Source organism: Diadema antillarum, unplaced genomic scaffold (assembly GCF_040938485.1).
Source record: "Diadema antillarum isolate AM-2024a unplaced genomic scaffold, OU_Dant_1.0 seq00000377_RagTag, whole genome shotgun sequence".
Taxonomy (NCBI): Eukaryota; Metazoa; Echinodermata; class Echinoidea; order Diadematoida; family Diadematidae; genus Diadema; species Diadema antillarum.
This window is the reverse complement of record NW_027271376.1, coordinates 427,563-442,589: the sequence shown is the minus strand read 5'-3', so window position 1 is coordinate 442,589 and position 15,027 is coordinate 427,563. Positions and strand designations below refer to the sequence as shown.

The 15,027-nt window shown below is 36.1% G+C and overlaps 1 long non-coding RNA gene across 1 annotated transcript in view; it reads right to left on the bottom strand.

Annotated features, from left to right (window-relative positions):
* Positions 1-14,828, bottom strand: part of LOC139731525 (uncharacterized) — a 39,760-nt gene extending 24,932 nt beyond the window's left edge. Inside the window, exons 1-2 of the long non-coding RNA XR_011710969.1 lie at positions 14,761-14,828; positions 2,707-2,991 (exon numbers count right to left, since the gene is read on the bottom strand). This is a non-coding gene — a long non-coding RNA (uncharacterized lncRNA). The remainder of the gene's footprint in view (positions 1-2,706; positions 2,992-14,760) is intronic.
* Between the last annotated feature and the right edge of the window lie 199 nt (positions 14,829-15,027).

The following is a 15,027-nucleotide window of genomic DNA, read 5'->3' as shown; positions in this document are numbered from 1 at the left end:
TGTACGTCATAACACTTCAACGCACGGCTGGTACAATGTACATGTACCAGGATGCAGCTCCCTGCTTACCTTCTATGAGCATGAGCCTTGTGAATCTTTGGGACACCCTTAAGATGAAATATCTGCTTGCTGAAGACAAATATGGCATCTCTGCGAGACACATTCATCACAATCTTTGATTGGGATATATTATCACATACACATGTACCTCCCACCCGAAAGCTCAGAGATGAGCTATTGGTTGCACACTACAGATATTTCTTTTATTCATATTGTATGGCTAGACTAACTTGGACTCTCCTTTTTCCAAGGTCAAGTAGCCCTGTGTGCACTTGGAATGAACCCTGTGAACTACTCACCAGTGAGCATAAACTTTGATTACATTACTAAACTGGCCAAGTGCAATATGTTTCACACACACATTCTAAGAACTGCAATCTAGCAAGGAGAATTTGAAGAAACAATTTCTTCTTCAGAAGGCAGTAAAATCTAAAACCCTTTGACTGGTGTGGTTGTGGAGTTTATTCTGTAATTCATTGACAGAATCTTGCAGATGTCGATGTGGACCAATTTCATTAGATCATTAAAAGATGATTTTGAATACAATAATAACTAATGTGCTAGGAAGACCCGGTAGCCTGTGGATTCAGAAGGCTGGCCCAGTTCAAATATATTAAATAATCCCCGTAAAAAAATTGTGTACAGCCTCATCACTGATCTCTGTGTAAGAACAAATACTACAGAATCTCAACTGGAATGGACCCTTGCCAATGAGCGTATCCTTTGATGCACATACAGTTGTATGTACTTGCTGACGGGTGCTATTCATGGTTTTCGAATGTATCCTGGTGGGCAGCGAATGAATTGGGCCACCCATGAATTCACACCCTACTTGGTCTTTAAACTTGGGGATTAAAAGAACATTCCTTGAAATGTGATAATACAGATACATGGGTGTTCGGGATATCTTGCTTTCAAGAAATAGCATTTATTTATGAACATAAAGCTGCAGCATATTTCATTTTCTTTTCTTTCTTTTTTTTTTTGGGGGGGGGATAATGACAATGACAAAAGAAAAAAATTAAATTGACAATTATAGGAATAAAATAATTGACTGTACAATGGTCAAAGAGTTCAAAAGTTTCAAAAAGAGGAAAATAACTTCGTACCTCAAAGTCATCCTTGACAAGCTACAAGAGACGATGCATGGTTACATGTACAAATATTGTATACGTATATTGCATTGTTTGAGGTGGGGGATCACTACATAAACCAGTTTAAAAGGCTCACGCACATTGTACATTTGAGTAATACATTAAATCACATCCAAACACAAAAAGAAACTGTAAAAAAAAACAACAACAACAAAACACACACACATCACTGAAAAGAAAAGTATGAGAAAAATGGATAGCTCTACAGTAAAATGTATACCCATACTAAAGTTAAAAACTGGCATGATTCTTACCTGCATTTCAGTACACTGAATTACTTCAATCAGTTGAGTGAAATTGGGCTACAATTCATACTTCGCACACTTTCGGAGAATTCACACAGTTGCCACAGTGCAGAGAAAGTAATTATCCTTCTGGGGTCTACTCTGTACATGAGTGGGCCATAGTCAAGGGAAGGCATCTCAACATTGGAAGACTCGCTGATATTACTGAGGGGCCTGGCAACGGGATAACTCCTTGCAACATTCATAAAGCTCAAGTGCCTGTCCACTTTGATAAGAACTGAAACATTGACAAGAGGGTAGGGAGACTACTTTATACAAAACACCACATCTACTCTGAGGAGAGTGGCGATTACAGAAACCGATATGGTTACATGGCATGACTATAAATAATAACAAGTGTAACTATATAGATGCACGTGAATCATGCATGATCTACAATATGTACACCAACAGAATTTGAGTTTCCAAAAGTATTCAGCCATTAAGCATGTAGGTTAAAATAAGAAACTTTAGAAAAAATAATTTGTTTTGAATACTTCATGACACTAATAAATAGCATTCACACATTACCAGCCATTCATATAATCTCAATAAGTAACAGTAACTTGTATATGCTTAAAATCACTATATCGTTGCTGGGGTGACAAGACCTTGTATCTGCAATTTTCATGAAAATGACTTTTTTGGGTTAATGGTCAGATAATCAGTTAAGTGATGTCCTGTCCAAATCCTAGACGTCTTACCCCCAAAATGAAGCCATCGCGGCATGTCAAAGGCATGTCTATCCTGTTGGATACAGTACTTTGGCCGCCATGTTTTTTGGCTCTCCTGAACATTGACATTTTGTAGATACGAGGTCTTGTCGCCCCAGCGACGATATGCATCAGAAACATTTCTCCTTCAAGCCTCTGTATTTGAACACTAAAAACTGCAAGAGAATCTGTTGTAGCTACTATCCAGAGCTGTGACCCTGCAGCAACTTGGGCAGCAACTGAAGGAGTTGTATAGTTTACTATAGACATTTCAACTCAATCAAGATGCAAAACCTAGGTGAAAACAGAAGGGGGAAAACTTCTTACAACAGGGGCAATGATGAAACTTTCTTTAATGGTCAGCTGTCTGCTATCCATCTACAGTAAGTATTGAAAGCAACAGAGCAACAACTTGTTACTTTAAACTGTACCCATAAACATTTCACTCTTCAGAATTAATTTTGTTTTTCCTTTAAATTTAAACTTCAAACTTACCTTTATCTTTTCAGCTCCCCATGATCCACAGGGGCTCTCTCTCAGAAACCACAGTCAGTTTGCCTCAGAGTGTATATATATCCTCGTACTTCACAGGTCCTTGAATGTCAGGCAGTAGCAAGTTTCACTCGAAACGCCAAGCCAAAGTAGCGCAGTACGGGCAACCTGCACGGCAAGCTGCCGCTCTGGCACAAGTGTGATGGCAGAGTGAAAATTTCCCCTTCCTCTGCGGAGACGGTCAGACCACGTGATCGCACCTATCAAATCTGGATCAGAGACAGAAGCCTGGAAACAGTGGAAAGTGAGAGAGAGATACAAATATAAAAAGAGAACGGCAAGACAAAGGGAGAATGTAAGGGAAGAAGACAAACATTTGAGAGATGGCAGACATTCAACAATATCTCAGATGGCCCAGAGTGTGATGACTGGCCAGATGAGGGAAAAAAACAGGATATAACTTGCCACATGCAGCACCCTACCCCAAAAACCTGACCCAGGTCACTGAATAGCACATTGCAACATAATTTACCATCTCTGTACAAAATTCATTATCGAACGTCACTGTGAAGGAGCACTGCACTTCAACAAACCTTAGACAGATATTCCTTTCTACGATATTGTTAATCATGCATAAAAGAACAAGCACCTTAGCGTGGAAGAAAAAAAGCAAATGCATGACACAGATGTGATTGGTCGTCTTGTGTTCCACAGCATGATAGGCTTGTAATTGTCAGCTTATAATTTGTCACCACTCATCTCCATGTCATCACAACCTGTCAAATGATGGAAAGACAAGGTTCTCTAGTTTTACGGTGCTTCAGCTAAATACAGTATTTACATGCCCTCTACATCTTTCAATTAGTTAACCTTTTCAATGATAAGTGTCGCCTTCTAACACAAATGCTTATAAAATAGCTTCGATATGCCCAGTTCTTGCTTGTATTAACTTTCTGATGTATCAGTATACATCATAATTTATGAATATCATTAAAGTGTTTTTAAGTTGATACAGTCAAAACCTTTGAGACTTCAAGTTGTGTAGTGCAGCATTAGACACTTATTTTCAAATATCTGTTCCATAATTTGCAAACATCAAGCACATTAAAATAAATCAATGTGCTTGCACAGGATATCACATGACCTCAAATAATTACTGTACATCATTATTATTCTTCCTCATCATTGCTACCAGTGATATGTTATCAACGTATTCAAGTAGTAAAGAAAAAAGAAATTCAATCATCAGTTGAAGTAGAAGCCTTCTATACACAATCTTCCATCCATTTGGATTTTACTATTCTGGGCCCTGTTTTATGAAGAGTTAAAATCGATTATACAGTTAATTTCAACTGTAAGTCTATGGCAGCCTGTGTGGTAAGGAAATTTATAATCGATTTTATCTGTTGATAAAATGGGGCCTACTATTCACATTCATATTATTGGGACTAACGAGATATAAGCAAACTTTAATGATCATAACATCGCAAGATTGAATGACTAATACATGAACACACTTTGTTTTGATTCATTGGAAAACCTTAAAAATAGACAAACACTAAAGACTGAGAGAGAGATATCTTGATAAGATCCAAAGCCAGCAAAAGTGGGGAAAAAAAGGCACATCATCTACGCCTCCAGTAGCTTGCAGCTAAGCAGACCCAAGCTATGCAAATACGCTTTCAAAATTCAACAGAACACCTGAAGCCTTCACGTTCCATGAACGGCAATGGGAATTAATGCGCCTCATCCCATTGATGCTGTTCAGCCACAAGTAATTTTCCTTATTCATCGCGGGGATATCTGTCAACAAGGGGAATGTTTGGATATCAAATCATGCATCTGGACTTCCATCTTCATGGGAGTGCAGAGGCAGAAACAAGCCTACCGCCCCAAGACACAACCTGCTGAGGGAGTGTTTTCAGGAAGATATACCTACAGGGAGAGTGTCTACAATTGATTGTAATGGGTTCACATGACTGTGAAAGCAATCAGCAAAAATGAAAGAGAAAGTCAGATAGATGTAGAAGCAGAGACAGACAGAAGGACAGACAGACAGAGAGCTAGAAAGATACATATATGGAGACAGCTGGAAAGTGATTGTGTATGTGTGTGTGTGTGTGTAAATGTGTATGTGTGTGTGTGTGTGTGTGAGTTTGAGAGAGAAAGGAGAGAGAGGGGAGATACAGACAGATCATAGACAAACAGATAGACGGAAAATGAATGAGAAAGAGAAAAACTCTGATCCCGGCTTTGAGAGCATTATTATTATTATTTTTTTTAATATATCACACTTAACTGCAGAATCATGACTCTCTCATAGAATTCATTGCTAAACTAAATTATGTACACAGGCCTGCTTTATCGCTGCACACTGCTGCACACACCAATTATTACACAATGCATTATGCACTAAAACAGATGCAGGCTGAGAACAAAAAATAGAAAGTTGATCTTTTAAATATTCTCTATCAATGTGCGGATGTACACATAATGTGATAAAGGATGCTAGATGGGGTAGTTACCATGATCAGTATTTTGAAGTTTATAATTGTGCATAAAAAGGGGCAAGCATTATGAACTGAAACATGATGGTAATCATGATATATTTCAGATTCAGTTTAATGATGTTTATTATCTACAAATATATATGACTTCTTGAACAGCTGCCCATGTTTGGTTCGTCAATTACTACGTCAATTATAGGCTGTCAAAGTTGACAACACACACAGAAAATGGATGCTTTGCGTTGTATCTCCTTTAAAGAGGAAATCCATCTTAAAAATAAATAAAGTTAAAAAAGGAGAAAAATAATCCTTACAGAACGATACAAGCATGACAAAATTCGGATAAGAAATAAGATATAACATTTTGAAATTTCACATTAAAAAAAAAAACATTTCTTGACCAGTCCATGTGAATATTCAAATGAGCGAGTTGATGATATCATGAATGCTATATATAAAATTCGGAAAAATGTCATTTTAGCTAATAATACAAATAAAAGCATGTTCTCATACCATGATATTAATATCAGAGTTAACGTTTGTTTGTTTTTTATTGAGTGGTTTGAAATGAAGTTTTATATTTATACAGCTGAAATATGAGATTTCTTATATTTCTGTATATGAAATAATGATAATACATACAATTTCTGTAGTGCCATTTTCAATTCTGATTAAATGCTCAAGGCACTTTACACAAAGGCAAAAAGACTACAAATACATATATAACATAAAAGAAGAAGATGAAAAAGAAGACATGAGAGTCTGTCTTCAAAATGCACTGTCAAACAAATAGGATTTTAGATTACTCCTAAAAGATGCAATTTAGCTTGAGTCTTGAAATGAATTAGAAATTGTGAGAGTGTGACATAATCAACTTGCTCATCTGAATATTCATATGGAGTGGTGAAGAAATGTTTTCTAAAAAATGTGATTTCTTATCTGATTTTCTTCATTTTTGTATCATTCTGAAGGGAATTTTTGCCCCTTTCTTTTGAAGTTAATTTATTTTTGGGGTGGATTTCCTCTTTAGCAATTTAGTAAATGTCAGCCTTTATTTCCTCCACTTATTCCAAATATGTCATAGTCATCTTAATCAGTATTAACTGCCAAAGACAAGAACTCCAAACTTCTAGGTCAAGAACTTTCTGGAGAAATACCAGGAACAAATTTAGACCATGATTACAATCAATAGTAGGCAACAGAGAAACAAAATTAAAGCAATATCAGATACCATTACTATACAAGTTATGAGCGCACTAAAATAAATTTAAAATCACCTAATATGGCATTCAATGACCACTCCTTAAGGACCCTAGATACATGGCACTGATTTGAAAGACAATTCTTTTCGTGAGGAATGTCATTATATTTATCAAAACATATCATCTTTTAAACATAGTTCAATCATCTTAAGTATTGACACAATTATCATAAGTTTAAATGTGCAAAGGTTAACAAGTCATTGATTCACAGCTATTCACTTCTTGACTTTACGATGTTTGAAAGGAAAGAATCTTTTCCTTTATCATCATACACATCTCTATGCAAATATCCTTGAACTATCCAAACTTTTCCAACTTTGGATACTATTAATAGTTCATATTATATCATCATTTGTTTTCCTTTTTCTTAAATTCTGTTGTTGCTTTTCAAAGAAAATATTTATCTCTCAAATTGGCAACTTTTTGTTACATTCTTCTTCTAATTTCATGCAGATTTAATGAATCTAACCAGTTCCATCTAGTCCTTTTTCCAAAAGAGGATATACAGTACAGTAAAGTTTAGAATTGCCAATCTGATGAGGACAGAATGATAATTCTAAAGCACAATTACTCCAGGACTTGATGGGTTAACCTGACATCGTTCTCCAAGTCTCCCAGCTTCTGATCAGAATATAGTTTTCTGACATACAATACAATGCCTTGCTATCACAAGACAGTTACAAAAGAATGTGGATGCTCTACTAATGGACTGTGAATTGATACTACAATGCATTATTCAGGGCTCCCTCATCCACTGAAGTCAATGAGTTTTTTTGTGTCCCCCCCCCCCCCCCCCCAACACTCTCCTGCTCTTTTACTTTTCTCACTGCATGCCACCTGCTTTGACAGATAAGTCTACATTGGATGAAGAAATACGTTTCCAGGAAGCTTCCAACACTAAGTCACACTATAACACGCAGCCAAACACCCTTGCTATCATTGTACACATACATCTGGAATATTATTTCAGGATAAACACTACCATTTTAGGAATACAGGGGAGGTGCCATATAATGTAAGTACTGACATACATTGTAGTCTATAGTATAATACACTGTATGCGACTATGATAATTTGTGAATCATTATACTAGTCTGCTAAATTAGATTTCTTTCTCTTTCTTTTCAACTGCACAGAAGTGATTTTCTATTTGTATATAAAGTCATGGTATACATGTTGGTGATGATGGCACAATGTACCCTGAATCATCAAACATATTCCTATTAATTTATTCTCAATTCAAAATACTGTCCTCCCTTAAAAAAGAAAAGAAAAAAAGAATAAATGATAACTAGAAAAGCACTCAAAGTGCAGACCTCCATCAAGCCAGCCGCTCATTTCCACCTATACGTATGCATGCTGAAAATCACCCAATTTCCCAATATAGAAACCTTGTATATTTGTATGACATCAGCTTTCAGCTGTGTGGCACCTCTCCCGAGCAGAGCATGCGCTTTAGTCTGCGCATTTAAACCTCACGTACGCGCAGCTTGAACTCCCAAGTTAAGTCACCCTATTATATGTGAAAAGATAACGAATCCTTCAAAAAGCCATAAAATTCCCAGATCACTACCAAAATTTAATCAGTGTATGTTCCTTGTGTCATTATCACCTGTTCCTGCAAGTTGCATTCAAATGGGGAGTTCACAGCTTTTTGAGTTATTTTGCACACAGACAAACAATCAAACCAATGCCGATAAAAACATATCGGTACACAAGACTGTAAACTCCTTCCTTAGCAGAGGTACAGTAATTACAGTAACAACGTGTTCATGTCCACAGGCTTAATTCTAGCATACACTCTAAACAGTAATTTCTAAAGTTTTGCACACACAAAAAAATCTCTCTGTTCAATGCATAAATACATTTCCCATAATCTGCTGGCATATCGCATACTGTTAGAGTTAAAGACACTGTGGTAGCTAAATTTATCTATGTAACAAAGAATTTTCTATTTTCTGTGATGCTAATGATATCTAAATACAATGTAGTACATGAAAATACTTTTAATTAAGACATAAGTTTTTGAAATAACAGTCATGTTTAACAAATAACACAATGCAAGTAAACCATTTCTGAAATGATATTCTATAACATGACTGGAAAGGATGAATGGTACATCCAGTCATTCACAGATGTTCATTTGCTTGAAGGCTATTTCACATCATTATGCAAATTCATTTGTTCATATTTTTAATCAAATATAACAAAAGAGTAATTGATATCTAAGACAATGCAGTTCTAATATTTCAAACTTTAGACAATGTTAAATGCTACCTTTTAATTCCAAGGGTGGGTTTTGTTGGCTGCTATGTTGCTCCAATAGGACACAACTCAGCTCATGAAAATGTACCACACCTTGGGACAATTGACAATGAAATATCAAGGTGACATGCAGAAAGCATATTTAATTGAAAGTGCGATTAATATTAACATTCAGATACAGTAAACATTGAGATCATGGATCTACAGCACCCAGTCACCACATCATTTCAGACATGTAAATGTATGGCCAAGCAATTTACTTTGTAAATATTTGTGATATTTTTCAGCAAATTTTCTTATCATATCATTGTACAGTTTTAAAGTCAGCCATACTAAAGGAAAAAAAAAAACACTTACAACAGTACCTGATATGATTGTATAAACCCCATCAGTGGGATGGCCAGTAAACTTTAATCTTTTAATATGTTTAGTGTAATCCACATTTTATATACTAATTATAGTTTCAATGCTATGTAATGACTTATGTAACTCATGTGCAATTCAACCTTTGGTTTATGTGCATGTAAGCTATGTGATTTTGATCAAGACTGTTTTACCTGTCTCATATGGCCATTTTCAAACAAAAGTGGACATGAGGGTGAAAATTTAAACTTGGAAGAAATCAGTAGGCTTCAATATTTTTTGAAACTAGATATCTTTTTAGACCATATTCTTCCATAAAGATTACGTAAAATAATTTATTATATCTCGTAATACAGCAAATTTAGAACTTGGATAATTTAATGTCATAAAATGTGTATTTTTGCATCAAAATTCACATACTACAAATCATGACAGAATATTTGTATTTAAAGAGTATTTGTTGATAAGATAAAACCTTAGTATTGTATTTATCCCCTGAATAGCATTACATATTCTCAGAAATCATTTTCAGAACAAATGAGGGCTTCAAAGTTTTCAAAAATGAATGTCGTGTCACTCACGTTTTAAACATAAAAAGTTTTCTAGAGCTGTGCATTTTGAAAATCAAATTACTCCAATACAGGAGCAAATACAGTTTCATGATACCTTATTTCATGTGTAGTAACTTTGTCCAATTTGTAATATGTAAAACCAGAATCCACAGTCAAAGTTCTGTCGTGTCACTCACAACGTCGTGTCACTCACGATATGTCGTGTCACTCACGATATCATATTGTACACAAATCAGGACAGAGACTAATCATTAAAACATTATACTAAATGGAAACAATGAATATAATCAAATGTCATCCCTGGTAAGAGTAGGCCTCCTGTAGCTTTCCCTATTTATTTTCAGATTTGCCCATTGCAACAGGAATAGTCTGGTTATGATAAGTTTATCTGCATGTGACAGCGTGTTTGTGTTTGAAATCGGCACCATATCTTTTACATGTGGGCATTCCACTAAAAAAAAAAAACCAAGAATAAAAAACAAAGATGATAAACAAATATCCAGAAACAACTTTGTTTCACAGTGGATAGTATTTACAATTTGTAGGAAGGGTCATAGCAAACCGATATTACAATTTTTGGTCCAATTTGGAAATAAACAGTATTTTTCAGATTGAAATAGTGTGTCTTTTGCTGAAAATATTCATATGTGGCAAAATTTGCATGTAGATCTTCTGAAGTAGAAATTTTCACTACAAAATGACTTTCAGCTGATTAATCCTCCTTGGTATCTGATAAAATATAATATTATATATATATTTTCAAATTTCAACCTCTTTCAAAGTGCCATGTCCATACTATTTTTGACATACAAGTTTTGGTAGAAAACAGTGTTTTGGTCAAATTTTGTTCTAAATTCAAATGCAAAGCTAAAGTGTGATACATTTTGTATCACACAACACATCCACACAGTTCTTTAAATACCTGCATAATTCAATTTAAAAAAAGTGCTATGGACATTACATCGCCATGCTGCAGACATTACACATTCGTAGAAAAAGTATTTAAAGGTAAAGTTATGATTGAGAGTAATAGTTTGGATTCTACACTGCAATATTGATATCTGTCATAATGAATGCCCGAACCCTTGCATAATCTCTTAAACATTGATGTGAGACTTTCATCAGCAATAAGTGCACTGTTCAACAAGGTTTTGACCAATCTTCTGCATCCATTACGATCTTCTATAGATCTATATTTTTACCATGAAACTCTCCGGCAATTGATGTAACCTACAACTCTGTATGTAACAGCAACAGCATATCATGATGAGCGATTACACTGTGTTGGCAAGATTGTGAGTTGAAACATTGTTTGAGAAGAGAAACAGAAACATCCCTGTTAATAGTGTTATGGTCAGTTGCTGTCTGACTTGTCTGTGATACACATTCCAACTTACATTGTGAATATCTGACCATGTCATGACTGGTAGCCATCTCGACACATTTCGTCAGATAAGAGAGATGTGCTCAAACATGACACTCTATGCAAGTTGTGTTAGGGGCATACAAAAGACATTATCAATTTACTATTCAATCCAGTTATTTACATGATGATTTTATGTTTCATCATTCAAATAATGTGGAAATGAAAAGGAATGTGACTGGAAATACAAATGTACCCCTTCCTCAGAGTCTGCAGTTTGTTCCTTCTAGCAACTGTATTTTGGTTTGTAGAAATGTAATGTTGTATCATAGCAACATTTACGTCCTGAATTGTACTTTGCAAAAGAATCAAGTGTTTTGTACTTTTAGATATCATTTTGTACTGAACAAGCAAAGACATTCATGTGCCATGCAGTCTATTGCCTTGATTTTTGAGCAATCCAGAAAAGTGATAACTGTGGTCAAACTTTACTAAGTGATCTGTTAAGAGGCTAGTGCTTGGAGTATGAAATTTCTGAAAAGACAAGAATCCATCAAAATTTCTTTGAGTGCAGCAAAGGAAAGCCATTCTTAGAACAGAATGAAGTCACAGCAGTAGTCCTTCTCCCACAATGAACTAACAACAAGAAAAAACAACTAATCACTTTTAGTAGCTTCAAGCCGATGTGGAAGCAAACAAACCATTTTTTTCTAAACAGACTTTTCTCATCCTAGAAAGGATTGTGTAGAAGAAATAGAGTATAAACAAATCCTTCATAGTGCAAAATTACGTACTGAACATTTGTTGAAGTCTAACAATGTGTGCATTACTTTTCATTAGAATAGAAATTGGTTATTAGTGCAGAGTTACCATGAACATAATACCAAAAAAGTTACATTGTTGAGATAATTGTGGAATTTTTGCACTTGTCGTGTCACTCACGTTTTGGATGTCGTGTCACTCACGGCACGTAAGGGTGAACCATTTACAACAGAGATGGAGGGATTGATTGTGACTATACATATTAGATAGGTACACTATTGATGTACATGCACTAGTACTCATGGTTCTCTTGGAGTACTACTTTGGCACGAATCCAGCTGTAACCGTTAATGGTCAGAAACCCATGTCCGAAATTTGTCGTGTCACTCACGCATCGTTTTTTAATCATAATTTACTTGTTAATTGGAGAATTCAAATCCAACTGGTAATGGTACATGCCAGTCCTACACTGAACCTAAAATGATAGCCATGATCCATTCATAACCTCCAGGTGGGAAGATATGTGCCCTTCTAACTCTCAGATTGTCGTGTCACTCACGTTTGAAAATGACCATATCTTATATTGTAACCTTGAACCGTGCAAGGCTCATAATGAGAAAAATTACTCAAGGACTCTTCAATAGTACACAACTGATTCATATTGCTTATTTCACCTTCTCTTAACTTACATAACGTATGTTATCAAAATTGCACTTGATTTACTTAAACATTAAGGGTGTTTCATAATGAGTGTAATCAACAATAATATACTGAAAATCATGAATTTGAATAACAAAGCAGTACCCGCTGCATGCTATAAGGATTAGAACCAACACTTGCTTTCGGGCGAAAGCTCGGTGGTCTAGTGGAGATGACGCCTGTCCGGTGATCAGGAGGTCGTAGGTTCGAATCCTGCTCGAGTATGTACGCCCATGATTTTTTATCATGGCTACTACTAAAACACTGATCAATTCAGTGCTTATTTACGTCGATGTAGGGCAATTTGTCAATCAGTTGCAATAATATACTGCATTTGAACTTTTTTAGCGATGAGAGTTTCATTTCAATTTCAAAGTCTCCTGTATTTATAATGTAAACATGGGACCATGATACAGGGGCCACAAACTAAGATGTATTTCCAGACATGTATAACTTATAAATTAACACAAATGATATCAGGGTTTTGTAATTGCTAGTCCCCCCCCCCCCCCCCCACCCCCACCTGCAGTATGACTCTCAATGGAAACATTTTGACTATGCTTTACATATTCTAATTTTTGAGACAGATGACCAGCATAGCATTGAAAACAATGCATAATGCAACTGAAATTATAGCCTAATGGGGTTTAATTTAACTTTTAATACCCCCTCTGAAATGGCTCTGTTAAAAAGCTCCAACTACACTCTACTGCACTGATACTATGCCAGAGAGCAGCTACCAGGTACTACTACAAGTTCAGTTCAACTAGAATGTCTCAATAAATCAAATACATATCTGGAGGATTTTTTTCACTGCCCTGCGCCACTAATGTCTGAGCCCTGGGGTGTGTCATCGGGACAAAAAGAAAAAAAAAGAAGAAGAAAAAAAAAGAAAGACTAGACAAGAATTGCATAATCCATAGTGTTTCTAGACTATCTAGACTATTAGTGCCTAGTGGGTTTCTGTCCTTTGCAACTCATACACACATTTATACACTAAATCATAGTAAGGTGGATCGGCACTAAGTGCTAATGTACTTTCGTATCCAGGATACATGATAGAAATCTTGAATTCCAGAAATCCGAATTGCACTAAAATCACAAGATAAACGACATAGCTTAATTTCCCTCACTCAAATAAATCTGAACCAAATCAGTCATTGGGAAATGTCAACATCAATGTCAAATTCTAAGTTGTAGCTCAAAACAAGGAGCTTCAATTTGCTCAAAACAACGCCTTCTTCGATCACGGTGTGGTACAGTGCCTGCACAATCTGAAACTGAAATTAGCTGTCTAATATTATGTCAGAAATCTTTCAAGAAAGGGAGCAAATAAATCAATGTATAAATGATTTATGGCAAGTTGAATCAGGGAGGCGACGTCCCTGGTTGAATGAAGTCGGATGAGAAATGCAGCTCCAAGATCGCAAAAGATCACAAACAGACACACACACATGCATTTCACGATAATAACCCACTAAAAATTTCATAGATCTACTTTCAACTTGCTACAATCATTGCACATTGATTCTTAGCTCCCAGTGTTAAGGTCGATTCGCATTAGATGGTTAACTTCATTGTAATTGTTTCAGTTCTAGATTGTGCCAGCAGCGTACGGCGTGATCTCTAGCGCAAGGTGAGTTTGCTATGACTTATGAGCGATGACTTAAAAACTCAATGTTGATATTGACGCTTTCTGTCAACTTTCCGGCAACCCATATGGTTCTACCAGGGTGAAAGTAGATCGAAGCACCCATCATAGACATAAATTTTACCCTACTTTTCAGTCAATGACTAAGCTTGGGAAAACTTGGGTGTGCAGTGTGTGCATTTCTCTGCTGCCGCCACACCATTTCATTTGATCACCATTTCATCCTCATCATCATCATCACTCATTTCGAATACAAACGCATGTAGGCTAGATACTTATCACCGAACGAACAACCCAACAAAGTAAAAATACTTGAGACAATTTGCTCTCAGGCAGGCTCAGCTCTCACACACTCACAGCACTCAGAGCTACAGACTAACGTTAATACACCTCCGTATATAACGTTATTATTATTGCGCTTACGGCCAACGATCAGCTCAACTCTTGTTGACGGCTCGCTCATCTCGGGTAACACCTATCATGAATTAGGAAATTTAGGTCAATTCCAAAGTCATTCATTGCTAAATAATGTGAACAAGGAGCTCCGGCATCATATTTATATGGAAAAGGAAATAGTTTTCCCGATATCTTGCGTGGAGTTGCGTATCCTTACCTGAGTAGTGTCTCACTCCTCCGTAAGCTCCCACTGTGCTGCTCGATCGTACTGTGTATGTATTGTATACGTATAGTGCTAGCGAGCGAGGAACTCGCCAGTGTGTGCATTCATATTGTGCATGTAGTAGCTGTGACCTAATGAGCAAAATCTCGCAAAATCTCGTTATAATTACTGCTCTAAATCTCGTGGGTACCCTGATCGGTATTTCGAGCTCTCTTACTATTTTACCCATGATGCCTTAGTAATTAGTATTAAAAAGAAAAT